A 26685-nucleotide genomic window follows, 5' to 3' on the forward strand; every position below is an offset into this window, starting at 1 on the left:
TTTATTATTATTTTTAAGTAAGCTCCTCACCTAGAATGGAGCATGGAGCTCATTGTGGGGCTTGAACTCACAACCCTGAGATCAAGAGTCAAATGCTTAACCAACTGAGCCACCCAGGCACCCCAAACAAACCCCTTGATACTCTTGATAATGTAGAACAATTTAGAATGTCTGAGAAGCAAGTGACATAACTTGAATGATACATTAGAAACAGCCTGGCAAAAAGTAATGAATTATGTTAACAATTTAACTTCTGAAAAGTATTTGTAATAACTAAATAAAGCAAAATAACCAAATTATAATTACACCATGTTATATTGGGATGTCAGGGTGTGAATACTCAGACCTGATAGGAGTTCAAGAAAAATAATTTTTAATAAAAAGACAGGTTGTGGGTTATAACCTCAATGATGAAACAAAGCAAAGAATTTAAAAAATAGATGCAGAAAGGAAGATGGGCATTTGATTTGGGGATATTGAAATTTTAGACCAGACTAAAAATCTCCCTCATTTGGAAATGGCACTCTATGGAAAGAATTCAGAATTGGCTTTAAAAAAATTTGATTACCATCTATAACACACATAGTAGTACAAAATCAATTTATATCAAGAAGAAGAGGATAAATTTAAAGAAAGAATGAGTGTGAAGGAGAAACAGTAAAGATGAGTGAGAATGACTAGACTGAGTCAATATAGAAAAAAATCCTGTGATGTAAGAAAATCATCAAGATAGCATTACAATCATGTCAAAAACTAAACAAGTTTTCAACAATGAGAAGGTAGCCAACAATGTCAGAAACAGAGAGATCGAAAACATCTCTAATACTATATCCACATCTGTAAAAAATGGATACACACAATAGCTTTACAAATACCATTAATTACTGAATTCTCATCATAAAAAGGCATAGTACAAAGAGATTTATATATATAACCAGGAATCCTCACTACCATCCTTTGAACTGATAAAGCACTATTTTCCATAACCTATATTAGGGAATATCAGGCTGACAATCCAATCACAGGTTGCTCTGACTCAACACTTCCACAATATTCCTAAGTATAGAACTGTTTACCTTTTGTGAGGCATTTGTGTGTGTACACTCACGCATGTATATACAAAGTTTTCCACTGTATACATGTATACAATTTGAGACACCCATTTCCTCAAATAACCTAATAAACAACTTTTTGTTGAATCATATATATTAATTCTTCTGCTAGTTATAGCAGGAAAGATTTATGAACCAGTTTTAACATCCTGTGGATTCTAGATTGTCTTGTTATATACAAGCACTGTTCTTACAATCAAGAAATTACTAAAAAAAGAGAGATTACTCTCTAATAATTAATTATGGGAGGTATGACGAATATGTCAATCTATCAGATCTAAATCTGTCAATTAGTTTCCTCATTTTAGAAAATAAATTTGCTTTCACTTGTTAGAAGCTATAATTTTATGAGTTAATATTTATGAGTTAGTTTTTTTTTTATTATAGCTATAACTCTTCATTACTTCTGTAGAAAGATTAACATCTAGTATGAGAAGCCATGACATATGTTCCCAAATAGGACCTTGCAATTTCTCTTTTAACAATAAAACCTAGGGTATACTTACATTACTTTTACTTTTTGCATAATTCCTGGGTATACAAACACATACATATAGAGACATTATATATATATATATTGCACTGAATAAGCTTTTTAAAAAATTCAAATGGCTATTTAAAAAGCTGATATTAAATTACTGAAAAATTATTTTACAGTAAGAAAATGAACTTAATTTACTGCACATTTTCATAGAGTTCATTTACTTTATATTATTATGCAACTTTTGTGACAGTGAAATGATAACTCTAATTAAGTTTAGTTGTAAAATCCATTTGAGCTATTTTAAAGTTTTTTGGATATCATTTTAAATGGTTAAGCAAATTAAAGTTTGGTAATTTAATTTGCCTATGAAAATAAGCTTACTAAATTAATCCATAGCTAGCATAATTCAACTAAATAAGAAACAGGTTATAAGTTTTAATATAATCAAGTTAATTAAAGTTCATATAATAAAAAGCTCCATCAGCATAACATTGAATTTATTACCAAAAATATTTAAGTATCTCTCAATTTTCTCTTAATCACTGATGTAGTTAAGCCATTTTGCTTAACAGGCATTTAAACCAAAATCTTGAGGCTGAATCTAGTAAGGCGTCAGAATTGCTCAGTATAATTTTAGTTGCTATATTTAAAATTACTCTCTGCTCTCAGATATATCACAACCTAGTAGTAGATTCTAGAGACTGGTATATTTTACTGGAATTCAAAGCGGTCAAATCTGTTTTCTTCAAAACAAAGCTTATTCTCTAATGAATGATATGAGCAATAATTGTATCTAGCTTAAAGGCTTACGAAAGAACTATTTAAACTATACCTTTCTCTCTTCCTTAGGAAAATACAAGATATTTTGAAAGGTATAGCCAATAAATTAAGGCTCACTGCAAAGAATTACATACAAATTACTGCGGGAAATTTAAGGAAGATACTCTTATAAGTATCACATTCTAACAGAGACCAAGAATTAGCAATATACAGCTCTGTGTTTATCTGTATCATGAAGTCTGTAAAACGACTATACATCCCTGATATGGACAGAGAGACAAACACATTACTGAAAATTGTCCATAATGACATGCTAAAACTTCCTTGAACAACTTTATCCACATATATCTTTCCACACTGTGGAATCATTTTTTCAGCTAGAAACATTTCTCTCAAGAAAAATTCAGGCATTACACATGGTTTTGTGACTCACTGAAAGGAAATGTAAAGAAAAAAGACAAGATGTGTTATGTAAATTCATGGAATATAATTTGCAAAATTACTTTACAGTTGGATTCAAGCATTCATACATAAAGTAAAATGATTTTGTATTTCCCTTGGGATAGCTACTTAAAAATCTATCCAGCCTTACTTTCATCAAAACAGCACCAACTCCACACATATAATAACATCTGGGATCAAAATATCCAATTGCTATATGAGTAATAAAAGATCAGAATGAGTAAAATAAAACTCTATTCTTGTATAAAACATCTTTCTTTGGTTTGCACATTGTGAGTAAGTTAGAGGAGCTTCAAAAAGAACCATATTTTGCAATGTATCAGAGCAAGGAGAAGTGATTTATCCTAGACCTGAAGTGACCTTGCTCATAATCCCTACTTCATTGGTAATAAGAAAACATCCATCCATCCATCCAACCATGCTTTTATGTACAATTCTTATTTGCAAGAGATTTAAATTATTAATTTCAATAAAGTTTGGTAATATTTACATAATTTGTTGTAATATTTAGGAAGATTGAACTTTACCTGTTAAAAACAATAAGTGCATAAAGTATAACTATATCAACACAATCTTTTCTATTCCACCGAAGACAGGCTAAAGATCACTGATGGGACACCAGAGGAGAAACATACTAGAAAGTAGGAAAAAAAATCAGTTACAGACTAGCTGCGGTATCCCTATGTGTCTCCAAATATCAACAGGAAGATATTTCTTAAAGAGACATCATGGATGCCTTCCCTCACCACTTGTAAATTCATAATAAGCATTTGATTTCTTAGTTTCTATGTATTTCCCATCACTGACAAATACATAGAATTTACAGTGATGGCAAATACTTGTATTCTTTTCCATATAATTCAAATTGCCGTTTACTAGAGGAAACATCAAAGGATGCTGATTTTTTGTAATTCATTCCATCAACTCAGTTGAGGAGGAAATGATAAACTATTGCCACCAGAATGCCTGTCAGATTTACATCACCTTCGTCTCTGTCCAAACAAAGAGTGCACCATGCTATGATTCCATAAATTTCAAGTAGAAACATGTGTTTCACAGTCTGATTGTGTGAATGAACACTCCTGCATTACCTATGTGAATCCAGAGGCCCTGTCATTAGGCACTCTTATTTTAAAGAATCCATTAGTCAGAAGTAAATCAGAATTACAAAAATCTGCATTTAAGGATCACCCCATTCTCTTCAGTAAAATTTTACTTCTCATATCTAAGTCATTTGGGTATACTAATAATGGATATACCTATTACAAGAGTGAACAAATGACTTTTTTTTACAGTGGCTAAAACTAAAAAAAGTTAAATATTTCTAAATTTCTAAACTTTGGTCTGTGGGACTTCTAGGTTTTTAAACCGTTACTTGAAATGTCTTCCTCCAGTCATGCAGGAAAAAGTATTTCAGAAGTCTTTAGAATAAAAAGTTGTGTTTAGCATCAAAATGAAAAATAGTGAAATTGTATCACTAGACTATTTAATAGTGTCATTAGACTTTAGACACTATGTTTAATTCCTTTTTTCAAACATATGGTCTTGATTTTTCTCCATTCATTATTAAACATATATTCTTGAACTTATTCAGAAACTAAAGAAGTATCTACATCTTGAATTGGAGAATAGGGACAATATCTCTATGTGAAACTGTGAAGTCATGATTCTATAAGATACAGCAGAATGGTGTTTTTGTACGATCTCTCTAGGCACTGAAAATAAGCACTATTTACTTGACAGCTCCCAGGTTGATAATATCTTAAAATAATTACCATACAATGCATTTATTTACTTGATGAAAAATTATTCATTTAATATTACTTATTCAGAATGTTTGTTTTTATAATTTAAAAATGGATGTATTTCAACAAAATATGAAGATACGAGGGAGAGATAAAATTTACTTCTAGCCTGAAATATAAAACTCTTGAACAACAAAGAATAACAGGGAACTTTGAATAAAGAAAAGATATTTTGGAAAAAAAAGAACAGCAAAAAATGAGAGACTAATCATACAGACAAGCAGAAATCCAAAAGCGGATCATGTTACAAATGTTATCACAGTGATATAAGTTATAGAAAAATAATTAAGCTGATACCATGATTAGATATATTTTATCGGATATATTAGCACTTCTATAACAGAAAGGTTTAACATTACTTTCAGTTTAAGATACCAAGTCTATAGTGAGACATGCTTACACAGTAAACATCATAGGACCTAAAACAATTGCAAAATTCAGCAGTGAAGTTTGCATCAGTGGAAACCAATATGGAACCTCCTGGTAAGAGCCTATACCATTCTTGAACACACGGCTATTTTTTTTTTAAATATGCCAATGTCATTAATAATGGTTAAGAGCTTAAGCTTCTGTTATGGCAAGAATTGCTAGATAGATAACCATACACAATAGTATATAAAAAAATGGACATAAGATTACCAGTTTTCATACCTCTGCCATTTCTAGTTTTAAAACCTCAGATAAGATAGCTTGAACATATATTTTCACCTATAAAATAAAATTAATATTACATATCTTATATGCATGGGCAGGCTTAATTCAATTAATATATCTAAAGCTGTTAACGTGACGACTGTTGCATAAAATAACAGCTATATAATATAATATATTATATTAATAAATATATATTTATTATATATAAATATATAATAAATATATAATATATATTTATAATATAAAAGAGAACAGGTGATTTAATGTAAAATATTCAAATAATAAACACATGGGCTGAGGTCCTGTCTTCTTCCTTAATAACTATCTTAATTATGTATCTTTATTATGTAGACATAACCTTTATGTATAAAAGGCAATATGCAAACTTTGGATTTGGTGTAAGCAGTCTTTAATTAATACTGCTAAGTATTAATTTAGAAGAAAATGTCATGCTCCAAAGAGCTAACAAGTGATGACAATAATGAGAAACTCCTATTGCTCAAACTCTTTAAAAAACCTCCAATAAACAATATGGCAGACAAAATTTGTTTCCATAATAAAGACATATGACCACACAATTATATTTCATTTTGGATTACTTACTATCTTCCTAAGCCATTGCAATTTTATACAATTATGTTTTTAAAATCTGAAAAATATATACAATGTCCCTATTGCAACTTATGGGATACTATGTAAAGGATGTTGCTTTAAAAAAAAATCAGTTCTTCAAATATTAGAAGTTTATATCAATATTTTATGTATTTTGTAAGTAAAATCTTAGAAATGCTCATCTGTAAGATTTCTTTAAAGAAAAGCACCTATGGAAATTCAGATTTATCAAGATGAAATAGAAAGATACTAGCAATTTTTAAAAAGGTTTAAATATATAAGTTCATTAAATACCAAGTTCTTTGCATTTAGATATTCAATATATAAATATGCATATTTTCAATGACATATCTATGATGCAAAATAAAATATTACTATTGCAAAAAATATCTAGTTGATAGTTTGATAAATATTATAGTTGACTATTTTGTGGCATATTACAATATCATACAAAAAGTTTTCAGTGATTCAGCAAAAATAGGTAAGATAAGAATTTGTACTTATATTTGTATCATATATATGCCAAAACCCTTTGATCATCCCTTATGTTGTCTGTCCCTTCCATTTTGGTGGCAAATCTATTACTTTGCCTTTCAAAATTTTCCAACATTCACTTTTTCTTTATTCTTCTTTTTTGCATCTTCACCATCATTACCTTCATCCGCTATCTTAAAACTTCATATCTTGCTTATTCCATAAGTATCTGAAATACTTTTCCAGTCTCTAACTTTTCAAGATCAATTTCATCTCAAATATATATTTAAAACAAATATTTCCATTTTATCTATTTCATTATAATATTCCCTCATTTGAATTTACTGACTCATAACTATATCAGTTCTTGATTTTTGAGTCTAACTCTCAAGGCTTTCCATAATTTGGTCTCCATCCACCCTTACAAGTATATGTTATCTATCTCTTTAGTTTTGTAAATATAGGTGTTTGAGTGTGCACAAGTGTGTGTATCTACCATGTATAAATGTTATTTATGTATTATAAAATACACATATATGTGCATTCATATATGTATGTTTACTGCAAACAAGTGCTCTCATGGTCATGGACCTTGCTTTTCCCACATCTGCTATGATGAGTCTCATTTTTCACTGATTTTTGCTCATTTGTATATGTTGAAAGTTTATTTTGTAAATTCTCTAATGGGCATTTTTAGTCTTTTTACTTCTTAGAATTAAATCAAATGTTTTTCCTTTAAGTATTTGAGTCAAAATTTGGTTACTAGCAGAAAAATGTTAACCACTTATTTTAAATCAAATCACCACCCATAAATGTATTAAAATTAATATAGATGTATATCACTAGAAATATGAATTCTCACTGAATTCCACTTCTAACAATGATTAAATAACAGAAAAGACTAGCCCTCCTGCCACAAAGGACTATAAAACTGGAGAAATATGTTTGTTCTCTGTATTTATAGGTGTGATTCTGCCTTTTGTTTGTTTACACATTTGTCTTTTAGATCTAACATATAAATGAAATCATACACTAGGTGTCTTTCTCTGTCTGCAATAGCAAATTAAATCCAAAGAAAGCAGAAGTGTGAGGCTCCAGATACCTGCACAGAGGTCTCCTAAGTTGTCCAAACTTGCACATGGCAAGTTGAGACCCTTCATGTCCTGGCAGACATCAGATACTGGAGAGCTATGAGATAAATAGATATTCCAAATATCACACATTCTTGGAAGACATGGGAGTTCCAACCATACAGAATGGAAAAATCTTGCAGAATATCCTTGGTAATTCAATTAAAATACCATAAAGGTCACCCCTTAAGGGTGTGTCTATACTCTTAACAATAGAAAATATTTAAAAACAAAAAAGTATAGTTATGCTTACTTTAGCATTATCTATTATTAAACAAAAAGCTACTCTAGTGGCACCTGGGTGGCTCAGTTGGTTAGGTGCCTGCCTTTGGCTAGGGTCATGATCCCGGGGTCCTGGAATTGAGTCCCACATCAGGTTCCCCCTGCTCTGCAGGGAGCCTGCTTCTCCCTCTGCCTGCCACTCCCCCTGCTTGTGCACACTCTCTCTCTCTGTCAAATAAATAAATAAAATCTTAAAAAAAAAAAAGCTCCTCTAGGTGCACCTTAAGAAAGCAAAACATAAGAAAAATAAAATTAAAAAAAAAAAAAGAAAGCAAAAAACAAGGGTTCCCTGGGTGGATCTGTTGGTTAAGCCTCCAACTCTTGATTTCACCTCAGGTCATGATCTCAGGGTCATGGGATCAAGCCCCACATGGGGTCGGTGTGAGTCTGTTTAAGATTCTCTCCCTCTCCCTCTGCCCCTACCCACAATGCACTGTCTCTCTAAAATGCCTAAAAAGAACTTTGTTATTATACATTATATATCATTATGTTATATTATATGTTGCTTTAGATGGTTCAACTTCTTAAATTCTAATAAGCCTAAGATATCTCCCACTTCCCTCTACACAAGGATACAAAAACACTTCTCTGTCTAAAATTAAGTAGTATCAATCAATAAACTTAGAATTTCTCATATATATCCAAAAAATCAATTATTTTAATAGAATATTTTAGTATTTTGAAAATGGATAAGCATTAAGAAAGCATGCATTTAGATGGAATAAGAAAAATCTTGTTAGTAGGTCTCTACTACTGTTATTTTTGTATTTATTTTTATTTACTCACTCATTCAACTGACATGTATTAAAAGACCACTCTGTGTTAGATGCTAATACATTCATGTTTCATAACCCACTCAGGTATTTTTAATAAGACGAGGCACCTTTTAAAACTGACTCTAAAATGGGACTATAAATAGCAACACCATTATTACTAGCAATTAAAATAAGATAAAATAATTGAAATATCACCTAATACCCAGGATACATCCAAGAACATGTGTTGAACTTTTAAAGTGTAATTGTTATTCATATTTACATTGTATTTCTATACAAATTAGTTTTCGTATATGCCGAGTGGATATGTCCATAAGCCATGAAAGGCTTAATTATACCTTTCTGAATTTATCTAGTTACCCTTATACACTATAGAAGCACTTTACTCTTGAATATACAAGTGGACCTTTCTCCTGCAAAAGGCCAGAACAATTATCGCTATTAGTTTCATTTCTGGCAATTTATGATAAGAAAATATTCGAAAACAAAAAAAGTATAACTCTGTTTACTTCAGCATTATCTATTGAAAACTACTTGTGTGTTATCCACTGGAAATAAGCATTTATAGTAGAATAGATTAACAACATCAGTGAATAATGTGAATCGATCAAATTTATGATGGAGTGACAAAAGGGTATGAAAAGTATTTGATGTTGAAGTATACTGCATTTTAGAAAAGCACCAAATTTTCATGTACTCTGATTATGTAAAATTATATAAAATTAATCTATATAGAAGAACAGTGTCTAAAATGTAGCTCAGAATAAAGAATATAGTTGTCTTGTTATAGTATCTAAAATGTGGCACTTACTGTGTAAAAGGAATATTCTAAAAAATTAAACCTTTCTTTTTTTTTTTTTTAAAGATTTTATTTATTTATTCATGAGAGACAGAGAGAGAGAGAGAGGCAGAGGGAGAAGCAGGCTCCCAAGGAGAGGGAGCCCGATGTGGGACTCGATCCCAGGACTCTGGGATCGTGACCTGAGCCGAAGGCAGACGCTTAACCATCTGAGCCACCCAGGCACCCTAATTAAACCTTTCTAATGATGTTACAAGGAGGGAGTATTTTTAGCCCAAAATTATAGATGTAAAAACCTAGTCTAAGGTAAGAAATTGTGAAAACAGCATTGAATTTCACGCGGTCTGGTTCAAAAATCCACAATTGCAAACACAATGTAATAAAAATTGATAGTAAAATTTCGGTTGTTTTAAGTAGTTTCAATAAATACAGCTTATAGTGTTTCACTTATATAAACTAGATTTACAAAGCATAAATCATTGTATTAGTCTAGCTATAAGTAGTATGAGAACAGCTATCAGTTAATTTATTAAAAAAACATGGAAAGAAAATTGAGATACATAGATGTAAACCCATCTGGATCAAAATTAAATAAAATATACTATATTTCTGATGGTTACATACTCACACAGATAAATGAAAGACAGAATTATTATGGAAATGAAATTCAAAATTAATTATTTGCTTAAAAGATTATAAAAATTACTGGAAATCCATTTGTAAAATAGGAATGGCAAAATAAATAAATATATATATATTTATATATATACATATGTATGTAAATATGTGTTTACATACATATATATATATAAAATTGAAAATATATACTTGAGCTTACTGAGCAGAAATATTGCAAAATTCCTAAGCATTTAACTATTAAAACATGCAATTGTGTTGCTACAATATTTACCACACAGCAGAGATACTTAGTTGACACTACAAAACAGAGTATTTTATTCTAAGGTTTGTTCTGACATTGTCTCATTAAGAAGCAACATTGTTTTTATAATTAATCAAGCTCAATGTGTTGAATTTTAAAATATAACTTATTTTAGGTAAGGTAATAAATAATCTCATCCTTTGCCTTTCTAAATAAAATATTTCTGGACAGATCAAGTTGGCAAAATAGGATTATCTAGCACTTGTCCTCTGACAGAAACATCTACTTGAAAAACCACCCATGCATGAACACACCTTCACAAGAGCTAAAAACCTCAGGTGAGAGATTAAATACCAAAGGAAAATCTATAAATAATAAAAAGACACAGCAAACAGAGTGTGAAGGAGGGTAGATCTACTCTGGGGCTGCAATGGAATTCAATTAGAAATCAAGAAAATAATTGGAAAATCCAAAAATACATGGATATTAAAGAATATACTTCTTATTAATGCATGGGTCAAAGAAAACTCTTCAAGGCAAATTTCTAAAAATATTTTAAGCTAAATGAAAACACAACTTACAAAACTTTGTGAGATGAAACAAAAGCAGTACTCAAAAGGAAATATATTATATTGAATACATATATTAATAAAGAAAAATATCTAAAATGAATGATCCATGTTTTACCGTAGGAAATTAGAAAAATAAGGCAAACTTAATCCCAAGTAAGCAGAAAAAAAAAAGAAATCAATACAGTTGAGAACGGGAAGTCAATAGAGAAAACCAAGTAAATCAAAAGCTGGTTCTTTGAAAAAGATCAATAAAATCAATAAACCTTTCACCAGGCAAATTAGAAAAAAAACACAAATTACTAATATCAGAAATGGATTCTATGTGGAAAATGGTGGAGGAGCAGGGGGACCCTAAGCTTGCCTCAACACTCAAACACAGATAAATATCAAATCATTCTGAACACACAAGAAATTGATCTCAGGACTGAAAGAACAAAGCTGCACATCTACAAGTAGAAAAATGACCACTTTGTGGAAGGTAGGAGCTGCAGAGAGTTGATGTAGGGGAGAAAGGAAACACAGGTGCTGCAGAAGGGAGGGAAACTTGATCACTGAGAGAGGAGAAAGAAAGAAAGAGAGAGAGAGAGAGAGAGTTAAAAAAGAGTGAAAACATAAACATGGGATTGCTCAAGAAACCTTCCCCAAAACCACTGACTGGGAAAAGGAGAGGGGCTGAATACCACAAGTCTTTAAAAACAGAACACAAAGTCTAAAGTTCAGAGGTCTGAGCCATCACCAGATTTGCACCTGTTTGGCTTAACAGTGCTCTGATAGGGAAAGTTGGTGAAGACCCAGCAATGGGCAACATGGTCTGAGGATACCCTGGGTTGCATGGAGGGAAACAGTTCCCCTACATTTGGAAAGAAGTGGCATAGCCTCTCTAGAGTCAAAAGACGCTGCCAGCACTGCTGAGCTTCCCATTCACCAGCATAGGAACGGGGATGTGGGCTGAGGCCAGCACGTCTTGGTGCTGGCTTTCTGCTGCACTTTACCATAAACCCTGAGGAACTGCACTGTTGCATGACCATTTTCTGGGACAAACCAGCACCTGGCCACAGCCCAGTGAGACCCTGCCCCCAGTGAATCAGTGTGGGTCCACTCCACAGGGGTCTCTCAAGTTTGGAGTTTTGAACCTAGCCACACCTGAGATAAAATATGGGAGTGCTGTGCAACCTGGCAGCTGGACTGTTCAGACACAGACAGGCTAAAGACAGGGATGTGATGGAAACTGGGAACATAGGAAGGGTGATTGTTTGCTCTTCTGTGAGGGCTTCTTGAGGAGTGGCATGGGCACAAGCTTCCGGCTCTAGAGATGAAAGAGTGAGGCAATGCCATTTTCCCTCCCGCCCACCAACACCAACTGAATTTTAATGAGCAAAACAGCACACCAAATGGAGGCCAGAGCCACTTACACGAAGGCCCACTCTCTGTGCCCTGCAAGGGCATCTCTACTAGGGCAAGTTCACCTGAGAATCAGCACAGCAAACCCCACCCCCAGAAACCCAGGAAAAACCCTCGCCAGCATCAAGGCCACTGATGATGGAGTGCTGCAAAGCTTCAGATCCAAGGGGAAATAGGATCTAGCTTCCTTTGATGTTTTGTTTATTTGTTTGTTTTGGGGTTGCTTTAGATATAGCTTATTTTAACAAGCAGACCAAGACATATGTAGGATTTGGCTTCCTTTTTTTCCCCTTCTTGTGTGTGTGTGAGTGTGTGTGTGTGTTTGTTTTCTTTGACCTCTTCTTAATATAAACATTACTCTCAGAAGCAGGAATATAACAGACTTTCTAACAATCATACAGAAAAACGGTGACCTTGACAAAATGACAAGACAGAGGAATTCACCCCACAAGAAAGAATAGGAAGAGGTAATGGCTAGGAATTTAATCAAAGCAGATATACATAAGCTGTCTGAACTAGAATTTAAAACAACAATTATAAGGATGCTAGCTGGTCTTGAAAAAAAGCATAGAAGACACCAGAGAATCCCTTACTGCAGAGATAAAAGGCCGGAAAAAATGCTATAACCAAGATGCAAAACTGACTAAATGCCATGACAATGAGTAAGGATGAATCATAGGTATGAATCAGTGATACAGAAGATAAAAATTATGGAAAATAATGAAGCTGAAAAGAGAAGGAAAGAAAAGTTATGGATCACAAAGATAGATTTAGGGAACTCAGTGACTTCTTAAAATGTAATCACATTCGTATCACAGGAGTCCCAGAAGATGGAAAGAAAAATGGGCAGAAGGTTTATTTGAACAAATTATAGCTGACATACTGTTTTTCATAGCTGTTATACCAATTTGCATTCCCACCAACAGTGCACAAGTGTTCCTTATTCTACCCCTTAAAGAAAGGACTCAGCATTGTTTTCATTGAACCCCACAAATTATGTAACTGACCCTGTTTATAGCTACACACTCTCACACAACCCCCCACACTTTATTTTTTGTATCATCTCCAAGATTTACTATATTCCTCTTTAACTTTTCAGTCCATCTGCAAATAATACTATACTATTTCACATCTAATATAAGAAACTTGAACCTATAGAATTCTCAATTTATTATTGTATTTTTACCTATGATTCTGAAAAAAAAATTAAAAACAAGACTACCAGAAGATCCAGCAATTTCACCTCTGGGTATTTATCTGACAGAAGTGAAATCAAGGTCTCAGTAAAGTTATATATGTCCCATGTTCACTGTAGCATTATTTGTAATAGCCAAGACATGGAAACAATTTTAGTGTCTGTTAATGCATGAATGGATAAAGGAAATTATATACGTATGTGTCTGTATATAATACAATGAGATATTATTCACCCATGAGACAAAAAAGAAGGGAATCCTGTCGTTTGCAACAACATAAATGGACCTTGAGATCATTATGCTAAGAGAAATAGGTCAGAGAAAAACATACTATATGGTCTCACTTATATGTGGAATCTGAAAGAAAGAAAAAAGTTGGCTCAGTTGGTTGGGTGCCTGCCTTCGGCTCAGGTCATGGTCCTGGAGTACCGGGATCAAGTCCTGCATCTGGCTCCCTGCTCAGAGGGGAGTCTGCTTCTCTCTCCCCCGCTCCCCCCTTGTGTGCTCTCTCTCTCTGTCAAATAAATAAAATCTTAAAAAAAGAAAGAAAAAAAAAAACTCTCAGAAACAGAGACTAGAATGGTAGTTGCCAGAGTTTGGGGGCTGAGGGAAATGGTGAGATGTTGGACAACGGGTACAAATTTTTAGTTATAAGATAAATAAGTTTTACAGGTCTAATATTGAGGAAGGTTGAGTATAGTTAATAATAGAGTATTATACAATTAAAAATTGCTAATACCACAAACAAGAGTTGTAAATCTGTGATGCGATAGATTGTGCTAAATAATCTTATTGTAGCAATTATTCTGCAATGTATACTTGTATCAAATCATCACATTATACACGGCCTTCAACTTACATAATGTTATATGTCCATTATTTCTCAATAAAGTTAAAAAATTAAAAGTGAAATAATTCTGAGTATGTTCTTTGTAAGGAATAATAACAAAATAGGGATGCCTGGGTGGCCCAGTTCATTAAACGTCTGCCTTCGGCTCAGGTTATAATCCTAGAGTGTTAGGATCGAGTCCCACACTGGTCTCCCTGCTGCTTCTCTCTCTCTGACTGCTGCTCTCCCCTGCTTCTGCTCTCTCTTTCTCTCTCTGACAAATAAATAAATAAAATCTTTAAAAAAAAAGGAATAATATCAAAATAGTAATAGTAGAAAGTCTCTTGGGAAACCCTCATTTTTTAGAAAATTAAACTTATTACTAAATTACTCATGGTAAAAGAAATCACAGACAATAGAAAATATTTTGAAATGAATTTATATAAAAATATAAGATAACCAAATCTGAAATATTCATATATTCAGAGCAAGTTCCTAATAAACTATCACTCTTATAAATGACAACATAGACCCTGGCCAACATACAAAATACAAACACATGAAGATTCTATAGGGATAACAAACACAGGCACAGTTTAGAAAGAAAGCTGTAACTGGAGGAAAAGATGAGCAAAACACATAGTTTCCATTTCTGTGGCTTTGATTCTGGGGCAGATAGACTCACAGGTATATTTTGTGAGGTAGCTAATATTATGATAGTCCACTATCTTTCTGGACACAGTAACAAGAGAAAGAAGCATAGTTAACTGACAAGGTGTACTTCAGATTTTGCATATACACTGTCCAAGTCTCTTTCTGTTCATGAACCATTCACATGTAAGGAGACTGAAGTCTGGACTCTGAAGAGCAACTCTACATGAATATAACAAAGCTTACAGTTTGACTATGTTAATTGCATTTTAAAACATCACACCAACATTTTGGGAGAAATATAAGAGTATACAGAGTCCTCACCACATAATATTTCATAATCGCCAGGATTCAATCTAAAATGACTTGGCATACTATGACAGGACTCTAGAGGAAAAACAAATTGCCAGCTGATGTCAACCCTGAGATGACTCAGATATTGCAATTACCCCCAGGCTAAAGCTTTAAAGCATGTATTAGAACAATGGTCAATAATGTAAAGACAAATAGATCATACCTATAATAATAAAATGAGAGAAAATCTAGCCAAGGGATCAAATTTTTTAATTGAAAATCTAGCCAAGGGATCAAATTAATTTAATTTAATTTTAAATTTAATTGAAAATTGAAAAGTTTAGAATTAAAAATTTTGAAGACTAGGGGTACCTGGGTGGCTCAGTCATTTAAGCAGCTACCTTTGGCTCAGGTCATGATCCCAGGGTCCTGGGATGGAGACCTGAAGCCCCACATTGAGCTTCCCTGCTCAGTGAGGAGTCAGCTTCTCCCTCTACCCTTCTCCCCCCTCATGCACTCACGTGCACACTCTCTCTCTCAAATAAAAATAAAATAAAAATTTGAAGACTAGGCACAAAAATAGATCAATGGAACAGAATAGAAAACCCAGAAATGGACCCAGATAAAAAAGAGAGTCTCTTCAACAAATGGTGCTGGGAAAACTGGGCAGCCACATGCAGAAGAATAAAATTGGACCCTTTTCTTACACCATCCACAAAAGTAAATTCAAAATGGATGAAAGATCTAAATGTGAGACAGGAAACCATCAAATTTCTAAGGACAACACAGGCAGTAATCTCTTTGACAATGACTATAGCCACTTCTTACTAGATAGGTCTCTCTCTCTCTCTCTCTCTCTCTCTCTCTCTCTCTCTTTTTTAAGATTTATTTATTTGTGTGAGAGAGAGATAGCAGAAGAGTGTAAGCTGGGAGGAGAGGGAGAGGCCGACTCCCTGCTCAGCAGGGAGCCTGATGTGGGGCTTAATCCCAAGACCCTGGGATCATGACCTGAGCCAAAGGCAGACGCTTAAGTGACTGAGCTACCCAGGCATCCCAGTAGATAGGTCTCTTGAGGCAAGGGCAACAAAAGCAGAAATGAATACTGGGACTTCATCAGGATATAAAGCTTCTGCACAGTAAAGGAAACAATCAACAAAACTAATAGGCAACCATTGGAATGGGAGTATATCTTTACAAATGGCATAACAGATAAAGGGTTATTAACCAAAATCCATAAAGAACTTATCAAACTCACCCCCCAAAAAAAACCCCAAATAATCTAGCTTAAAAATGGGCATAAAACATGAATAGACATTTTTCCAAAGAAGACTTCCAAATGGCTAACAGACACATGGAAAGATCTCAACATCACTCATCATCAGGGAAAATACAAATCAAAGCTACCATGAGATATCACCTCACACCTGTCAGAATGGCTAAAATCAACAATGCAGGGAACAACAGGTGTTAGAGAGGATGTGGAAAAAGGAGAACCCTCTTGCACTGTTGGTGGGAGTGCAAACTGGTGCAGACACTGTGGAAAACAGTATGGGGTTTCCTCAAAATAGTTAAAAATAGAAACACCCTATGACTCAGCAATTGCACTACTAGGTATTTACCCAAAGAATACAAAAATACTGATTCAAGGGGCATGTGTACCCCGATGTTTATAGCAGCATTATCAACAATAGCCAAACTATGGAGAGGGTCCAAATGTCCATCAACTGATGAATGGATATATATGTATGTATGTATGTATGTATGTATGTATGTATATACACATACATACAATGGAATATTACTCATCCATAAAAAAAGAATGAAATCTTGCCATTTGTAATGATGTGAATGGAGTTAGAGTATTATGTTAAGCAAAATGTCAGAAAAAGACAAATACCCTATGATTTCACTCATATGTGGAATTTAAGAAATAAGACAGATAAAAAATTTATTACTAAAAAGAAAATTTTTCTGAGTGGATTTAAAAATAGAATGGATCCTGGGTGGTTAAGTCAGTTAAGCATCCAGCTCTTGATTTTAGCTCAGGTCATGATCTCAAGGGCATGAGATTGAGCCCCGGGTCAGGATATGTGCTCAGTGGGGTGTCTGCTTCAGATTCTCTTTCTCCCTCTCCCTCTCCACTCCCCCCACTCTCTCTCTCAAATAAATAACTTTAAAAAAAATAGAATGGAGCTGACACAATAAAGAATTTAAACACCTAAAAACAGATTATACAATCAAAAGAAGTGGGAGACAGACTTAAATATGAATAAAACCTAAGAATCTGTGGGACAATGTCTAAGGTACAATGTACATGTACTTTGAATACCTGAAGAATGAAAGAGAGAAATAGGGAGAAAAAGAAAATTATGAATAAAACTACCTAAAATTTGTAAAAGAAAAAAAGTACAGAATCAAGAAGCTCTGCAAACCCCAAACAGAATAAACGCCAAGAAAACTATAGGTAGGCAAATTATAGTCAGGCAGCAGAAAACCAAAGATGAAAAGAAAAATCTTAAAAGCAGCTAGAGTTGAATAACCCATTATATATAGAGAATAAATAATTTCAACGTGGGCTTCTCATCACAAACCATCATAAACCTAAAGACAATGGACCACCTTTAATGTGTTTTAGGGAAAAAAATAGAAATTTTATAATTATTTATGTAGCAAAAAAATATACCAAGAACGAAGGTAAATTCATGAGAATTTCAGGTGAAGAAAGACAAAAAATATTCTCATCAATGTACCAGCATCGTAAGGAATGCTGAAGGGACAACTTTTGACTGAAAAAAACTACTACCAAAAGAAAACAAGAAGCTTAAGAAATAAAAATCTTTAGAAACATGTATTATGTATGTTTTACTTCAGTAAATGTAATTTTAAAAACTGGATGTAAAGAGATGCTTAAGGAGAAATCAATCTGACATAGACTATCAAAGAAAAAAAGTGCTTATGAGTTTAAAGTAAATCTCTCAGAACTGCCAATTTAATTTCCTTGACAAAATTTAGAGAGGAGGTGAACACAAAGTGTTTTAAAATTTTCTGTCACTAAGTGGATTTATATCACTTATACACTATGGGAATTAGAGCTACAATTTAATGATATTTCAGATAACATGTTAGTCATCTTACAGATGGTGTAAACATTATAGCCTCAGTGAATAAGCTCAATTTCCTCCAACACATTCAATTTCATATAACAGACTTATAAAACAAGAATGTAATGGGCACAAAAAGCAACATTCCATAGGCTAGCAAAACATATTTTTTGTAAGAAAGAGTCTCATAGGAGAATGTTTGCATTTTCTGCAAAATTCATTTTCATAATGACAAGATACAGACTATTTATTTTTAAATAAATTTGGAAATTCATTAACAACTTCCCGCATGATTTTATTCTTTGAATTTTTATGGCAACTGATTTATTAATAGTTTTCAATAGGCTTTCTTACCTTTATGATGTTAATGACTAATCCAATCTTCAGCATTCTCAAAAGCATTATGGTAACAAATTTATCTTCATGATTTCCGATTAATTCCAATATTTGGAATTATATGCACCCTTTGTTATACGTTATGTATATGTGCCTTCTGCCTTATTTATTAAATAAATACAGAGGACTTTAAAGTTTTATGTTTTTCTAATTTTTCTATGTTTACTGTAGTTGACTTCAACTATCTTTAATGGTTAAAATATACTATAGATATATTTGAATACCTGAAAAATTGTCAAAAGAAGAGAGATTGGATTTATTTTCTTATAGAGAAATATCTAACTCTTAGGAATATCCAAAGATGGAAGGCACTGCCTAGGAAGATGTTGAGGTAATGATCATTATCTGGTATTTAACACAGCCCTGAAGCATTTGGAAAGTCTCTGAATATGATAATACATTCTAAATAAAATTTTTGAAGGTATGGGATTACCCATTTAACGTTCTTATTCCTATAATTTATGATTATATGACACAGCACTTCACATATCAGTTAATATATTCTTAAAAGACATTGATTTAAAGAATATGTGATTTGGGGCGTCTGGGTGGCTCGTTGTTAAGCACCTGCCTTTGGCTCTGGTCATGATCTCAGAGTCCTGGGATCGAGCCCCACATTGGGCTCTCTGCTCTGAGGGGGGCCTGTTTCTCCCTCTCCCACTCCCCTGGCTTGTGTTCCCTCACTTGCTGTGTCTCTGTCAAATAAGTAAATAAAATCCTAAAAAAATATTCTTAAAAAAATGCGATTTATTTGTACTTTAAACTCATGTAAAAACTCAAAGCCTAAGCAATTAAAGTATCTGTAAGACTACAAGTTTTTTTCAATTACATTCTCAATTTCTCATTTACTGCTTTCATCATTTTTTTGGCATTTAATTTCTATTTCTTTGTTAGTACCTCTCCTTCTAGTTATCTCCTACTCTTTATTCTCACCTTAATATACTAAAAATCTCCTACAGTCCAACTTCATCAGTTCCATTTATCTGTAAGGTCCTCTTTGAGCCTGGTGGCCGACAAACAGTACATGCAAATATGTGCTTATTAAACTCATATATTTCATCCTTAAGAAATTTCACAATGGCTCTCATTTCAGTTAGCTCACCAATCATTCAGCACAGTGGGAAGCAGATCCTGCCCCATAGTACATAATGATTTATTAGCGTAGAGGCATGCCCATTCATTTACATACTGTCTATGGCTGCTAATTTGCTACAGTAGCAGAGTTGAATAGGTACATCAGATATATATTGTGCCCAAAGAATGAAATATTTACATCTGAACCTTAAAGAAAAAACTTGTCAACTCTTTCTCAAAAGTTATCAAGGGCATCTGCATCTAGTCCTTTAAACCAATGGGCTCCCCCACACCCCCGGACCAGTTTTGCTTCACTCTACCTTTCTTGTGAGACTAAAATGCAGTGAGGGAGCAGTAACATTTGTAGTTAAGTATTCTGCTTCTAGAGTCATATAATCAGGATGTTATTTCAAACTCTTACACTTGGTAGCTAAATCTTGTTGGATCTTCCCTACTTCCTTACTTTCTCCAAAAACTGGGTGGTTAATACATAAAATAGGTAATAACATTAACACAACAGTTTTGAGTATTTGATGAGATGATCCAAACTCAATGGCTTGGTATACAGTGAAAACTCAAGGCATTATGCTGATACATGAGGACTTGGAAGTACCCTGAGTTTAGATAATTTATCAGAGATTACCTGATTAGGTATTAAAAGACACTAGAGCCTGGGCCTTAAGCTTCTCAAACCAATGCCAAATCTACTATACCTCCATCCTTTCTAGATCCAAATGCAGTATTTGAGAGAAATCCCACACAAATAAAATTTATGTTAAATATAGAGAATGCATCGCCCAGTGCTTCAATTCAACCACTTCATACTGTTTCTTCTTTCTTGAACCCTCCAACCTTCCCTACTCTCTCACTTGATACTTTCACTTGTAGTTCACTTAAAAAATAATCTCTGAAGGAAAAACTCATCTTTCCACCTAAATGCTACAAATTCACATGTATTTGTGCAAATACTGTGTGCATTTCATACTGTTAATATGACTGTACAACCCCTTCCCTTGAACTATAGATCTGTTCCCTATTATCAATACAAGGATGTTGATCCAGCAATGACCATTCTATTGCATTATTTTTTCTCTGTTCAAATCATTCCTATGAGCATAGAAACATGCTGAGACATGTTCCAGTAATAAGGAAAAAAAAAACTATAATTCTATGTATCTCTTCACTATAACACACTTTCTTTATAGCCCTTTATACCAAAATTTCTCTAAATTTGTGTACCCACACCAGCTTTAATTCTTTACCTATTTTCTTTTAACTGACTTCAGACATGTGTTACCAATTCCACTGATAATTTTATTGTCAACAATGACTTCCATGTCACCAAATCTAATGAACAACTTTCAGTCTTTACTATATTCAGCCATACAACAACTATCCTTGATTACTCCTTCTTAAATATGTGTTTTACTTCATTTTATAAAACATCATATTTTCCTGGTTTTCTTCTGCCTCAGTATTTGTTTCTTCTCATTTACTTTGCTGGATTATATTCTTTCTCATTAGTAAATGATACAATTCCCCACGACTAAGTCTTCAGAACACTTCTTTATAAAACATTTCTAGCTGTGTAATCTAGTGAAGTTTCATAGCTTTAAATATTGTAGACTGAGTTTTGATCTACAGCTTCAATTACAGAGGGGAATGATAATGCTACTTGAAGGAAAACCCCCTATATGAATGATGGGAAGGGAAGCCTTGTCACAGAACTATGCCCTGTCTGCCAAATTCATAGTAAGTTCCTTCATTTCAATGCTAGTAAGCAAATCAAACCTGTAGCACCCCTGATATTTTCTAGCTCAATAAACAGTATCTGCTCAGACCCAAAAAGGCCAAAGAGAGTTATCCCTGAACTCTTTTTCTCAGAGTTTACATCTACTATTCCTTAGCAAGTCTTGTCAGCTCTACCTGTAAACTATATCCCTAATGTAATCAGTTCTCTGTAATTTTTATGCTATTATATTTGACCAAGCCTACATCATCTTCTTCGGTGACCTCAACAATTTATTAAATTTAAAACAGATTATGTTATTTCTTGTTTGAAAATGTTCCATCAAGGTGCAGTGTGGCTCAGTCAGTTGAGCATCTGCCTTTGGCTCAGGTGATGATCCCAGGGTCCTGGGATGGAGCCCCATGCTGGGCTCTCTACTCAGTGGAAGCCTGTTTCTCCCTGTCCCTCTGCCTGCCACTCTGCCTGCTTGTGCACTCACACACACACACTCTCTCTTCCCCCCCCCCTTGCTCTGTGTAATTAATTAATTAATTAATTAAAATCTTTAAAAAAAATAAAAATATTCCATGGATTCCTATCATCCCAAGAACAATAAATAAGGACCTACATGATGTGGCCGTGGTGAATACTCTAAAATTATTTTCTAGTTGTTTTGACTTGCACATAATACTCCGTTGACAATGGTCCTTTGGTTTCTCAAAAGACCATATTCATTCCTGTCTCAGCATTATCACTGTCCATTCTACTAACTGGAAAACCTGTGACCTAGAGATCCTTGACTCTTGTTTCCTCACTTTATTCATCTCTTTGCTAATTTTCAATGTCTCAGAGAGTCTTTCCCTAACTACTTTAACTGAAATTAACATTACCCCTCTTAAATTTCTTACTCCACTTTGTGGTCTCAATAGGACTTAAGACTTAAAAAAAAAATATTTATTTGACAGAGAGATAGTGAGAGCGAGCACAGGGGAGGGGAAGCAGAGGAGGAGAGAGGGAAAAGCAGATTCCCCATTAAGCAGGGATCCCTATGAGGGGCTGGATCCCAGGACCCTGGGATTATGACCTGAGCCGAAAGCAAATGTTTAACTGACTGAGCCACCCAGGTGCTGGCTCAATAGGACTTAAAACTTTGAAATATCATATTTTATATTCAGTTATTTTTCTATTGTCTATCCTCCCCTCAGAATAGAAGTATTATTCTATCTTACTACTATATTGCCAATACTTGGAGAAGGCACATAATACCTATTTGGGGGGGGGACTGATTCAGGAATTAAAATGTCCCTTTCCTGAAAGTAAAGGATCTCACAAGTCACAGAAAAATTTGAAATACACTGTAATCAATATTAAATATAACATTTGAGACATGTTTTCAAAAACTTCCAATGTAAGAGGAGAAAATTTTCTAACTCATCTGAGAAAACCTGATAGGGGTGACAAAAAAATGCATAAATATTTTTGTCTATTGTAAGACAGAATATTATTTTGCAAAATCACTTTTGAAAGTTTTGTAAGCCAAATAATTCTTTGCTATAATTATATTTACTTTATCTTAGCACTAAGAGCATGCTTTCAAAATGACCAATTGATCATTTGCATTGACAAGCAAGTATCAACATTGACAAGTAGATAAGAAGCCACATGCTTTATATGACATAAATCCTTTGCCCTTAATATCCTTCTCCTTCTGCTTTTAATTGTCTTTGTACATGTTTATTCAAAATTTCTGTGACATAAATTCCTTCATTAGTTTGACATGTTCTTTAACATTCCTGATTCATCATAGTTATTTTCCTTTTTAACATTTTATCTACTTACAGGAAACCAGATGTCTGGGTATGAAATTCTTATAAAAATTATCCTGCAAAAGCCTATAACACATACTGCTACTACCAATAAAGACTGTTTAAATTAACGATTGAACTACTGGAATTAGAAAAATAAATTTGATTTTTTAAAGACCTCTTAAAAAAAGGTCACCATATTTTTATTAACTTGTTAAAAAAATTTTAGTTCTGATCCACTGTGGTAGGGAAAAATAAAAGCTCTAACAAATATATAACTCACACCCTCCAAATTAAATTTTACAACTTGTAATAAATGACTAAATTAAAATAAAGCTTTAAGGAGTACTTCAAGTAGAATTATGCAATTGTATATAATTCATCTATTCCTTATAAGACTGAAAATACAAGTTCTAGTTCCACATTTCCAATGCCTTACTACAATATATTCCTAGATGATCTGCTCTACTCTTTTTTTTGTTTTTGTTTGTTTTTTGTTTTTTTCTTTAATTTTTTATTGTTATGTTAATCACCATACATTGCATCATTAGTTTTTGATGTAGTGTTCCATGATTCATTGTTTGTGCATAACACCCAGTGCTCCACGCAGAATGTGCCCTCCTTAATATCCATCACCAAGCTAACCTATCCCCACACCTCCCCCACAGAACCCTCAGTTTTTTTTTCAGAGTCCATCATCTCTCATGGTTCGTTTCCCCTCCGATTTACTCCCTTTCATTCTTCCCTCCTGTTATCTACTTATTTTTTTTTCTTAACATATATTGCATTATTAGTTTCAGAGGTACAGATCTGTGACTAAACAGTCTTGCACAATTCACACCACTCACCATACCACATACCCTCCCCAATGTCTATCACCCAGCCACCCCATCCCTCCCACACCCCCACCACTCCAGCAACCCTCAGTTTGTTTCCTGAGATTAAGAATTCCTCATAACAGTGAGGTCGTATGATAAATGTCTTTCTCTGATTGACTTATTTCACTCAGCATAACACCATGCAGTTCCATCCACGTCGTTGCAAATGGCAAGATCTCATTCTCTCTGATGGCTGCATAATATTCCATTGTGTATATATACCACATTTTCTTTATGCATTCATCTGTCAATGGACATCTTGGCTCTTTCCACAGTTCGGCTATTGTGGGCATTGCTGCTATAAACATTGGGGAACACGTATCCCTTTGGATCCCTACATTTGTATCTTTGTGGTAAATACCCAGTAGTGCAATTGCTGGATTGTATGGTAGCTCTATTGTCAACTTTTTGAGGAATCTCCATACTGTTTTCCAGAGTGGTTGCACCAGCTTGCATTCCCACCAACAGTGTAGGAGGGTTCCCCTTTCTCCGCATCCCCACCAACATTTGTCGTTTCATGACTTGTCAATTTTAGCCATTCTGACTGATATGAGGTGGTATTTCATTGAGGTTTTGATTTGGATTTCCCTGATGCTGAGCGATGTTGAGCACTTTTTCATGTGTCTGTTGGCCATTTGGAGGTCTTCTTTGGGAAAATGTCTGTTCATGTCTTCTGCCCATTTCTTGATTGGATCATTTGTTCTTTGGGTGTTGAGTTGGTTAAGTTCTTTATAGATTTTGGATACTAGCCCATTATCTGATATGTCATTTGCAAATATTTTCTCGCATTCTGTCGGTTGTCTTTTGGTTTTGTGGACTGTTTCTTTTGCTGTGCAAAAGCTATTTATCTTGATGAAATCCCAATAGTTCATTTTCGCCCTTGCTTCCCTTGCCTTTGGTGATGCTTCTTGGAAGAAGTTGCTTTGCCTGAGGGTGAAGAGGTTTCTGCCTGAGTTCTCCTTTAGGATTTTGATGGACTCCTGTGTCATATTTAGGTCTTTCAACCATCTGGAGTCTATTTTTGTGTCTGGTGTAAGGAAATGATCCAGTTTCCTTCTTCTGCATGTGGCTGTTCAATTTTCCGAACACCATTTGTTGAAGAGACTGTTTTTTTCCATTGGACATTCTTTCCTGCTTTGTCAAAGATTAGTTGACCGTAGAGTTGAGGGTCCATTTCTGGGCTCTCTATTCTGTTCCATTGATCTCTGTGTCTGTTTTTGTGCCAGTACCATAATGTCTTGATGATGACAGCTTTGTAATAGAGCTGGAAGTTCGGAATTGTAATGCCGTCAGCTTTGCTTTTCTTTTTCAGCATTCCTCTGGGTATTTGGGGACTCTACTGGTTCCATACAAATTTTAAGATTATTTGTTCCATTTCTTTGAAAAAAGTGGATGGTATTTTGGTGGGCATTGCTTTGAATGTGTAGATTGCTCTAGGTAGCATTGACATCTTCACAATGTTTGTTCTTCCAATCCATCAGCATAGATCGTTCTTCCATTTCTTTGTGTCTTCCTCAATTTCTTTCATGAGTATTTTATAGTTTTCCGAGTACAGATCCTTTGCCTCTTTGGTTAGATTTATTCCTAGGTATCTTATGGTTTTGGGTGCAATTGTAAATGGGATCGACTCCTTAATTTGTCTCTCTTCTGTCTTGCTGTTGGTGTATAGGAATGCCACTGATTTCTTGCATTAATTTTATATCCTGCCACTTGACTGAATTCCTGTATGACTTCTAGCAGTTTTGAGGTGGAGTCTTTTGGGTTTTCCACATAAAGTATCATATCATCTGCAAAGAGTGAGAGTTTGACTTCCTCTTTGCTGATTTGGATGACTTTGATTTCTTTTTGTTGTCTGATTGCTGTGGCTAGGACTCCTAATACTATGTTGAATAGCAGTGGTGATAGTGGACATCCCTGCCGTGTTCCTGACCTTAGGGGGAAAGCTCTCAGCCTTTCCCCATTGAGAATGATATTCGCTGTAGGTTTTTCATAGATGGCTTTTATGATATTGAGGTATGTACCCTCTATCCCTATACTCTGAAGAGTTTTGATCAAGAAAGGATTCTGTACTTTGTCAAATGCTTTTTCTGCGTCTATTGAGAGGATCATATGATTCTTGCTCTTTCTTTTGTTAATATATTGTATCACATTGATTGATTTGTGCATGTTGAACCAACCTTGCATCCCAGGGATAAATCCCAATTGGTCGTGGTGAATAATCCTTTTAATGTACTGTTAGATCCTCTTGGCTAGTATTTTGGTGAGAATTTTTGCATCCATGTTCATCAGGATATTGGTCTGTAATTCTCCTTTTTGATGGGGTCTTTGTCTGGTTTTGGGATCAAGGTAACGGTGGCCTCATAATATGAGTTTGGAAGTTTTCCTTCCATTTCTATTTTTTGGGACATTTTCAGGAGAAGAGGTATTAATTCTTCTTAAAATGTTTGGTAGAATTCCCCTGGGAAGCCATCTGGCCCTGGGCTTTTGTTTGTTGGCAGATTTTTGATGA

Source organism: Eumetopias jubatus, unplaced genomic scaffold, assembly GCF_037043125.1.
Source record: "Eumetopias jubatus isolate StellerSeaLion01/CBP00866 unplaced genomic scaffold, mEumJub1_p1.0 scaffold_7, whole genome shotgun sequence".
In the NCBI taxonomy this organism is placed as follows: Eukaryota; Metazoa; Chordata; class Mammalia; order Carnivora; family Otariidae; genus Eumetopias; species Eumetopias jubatus.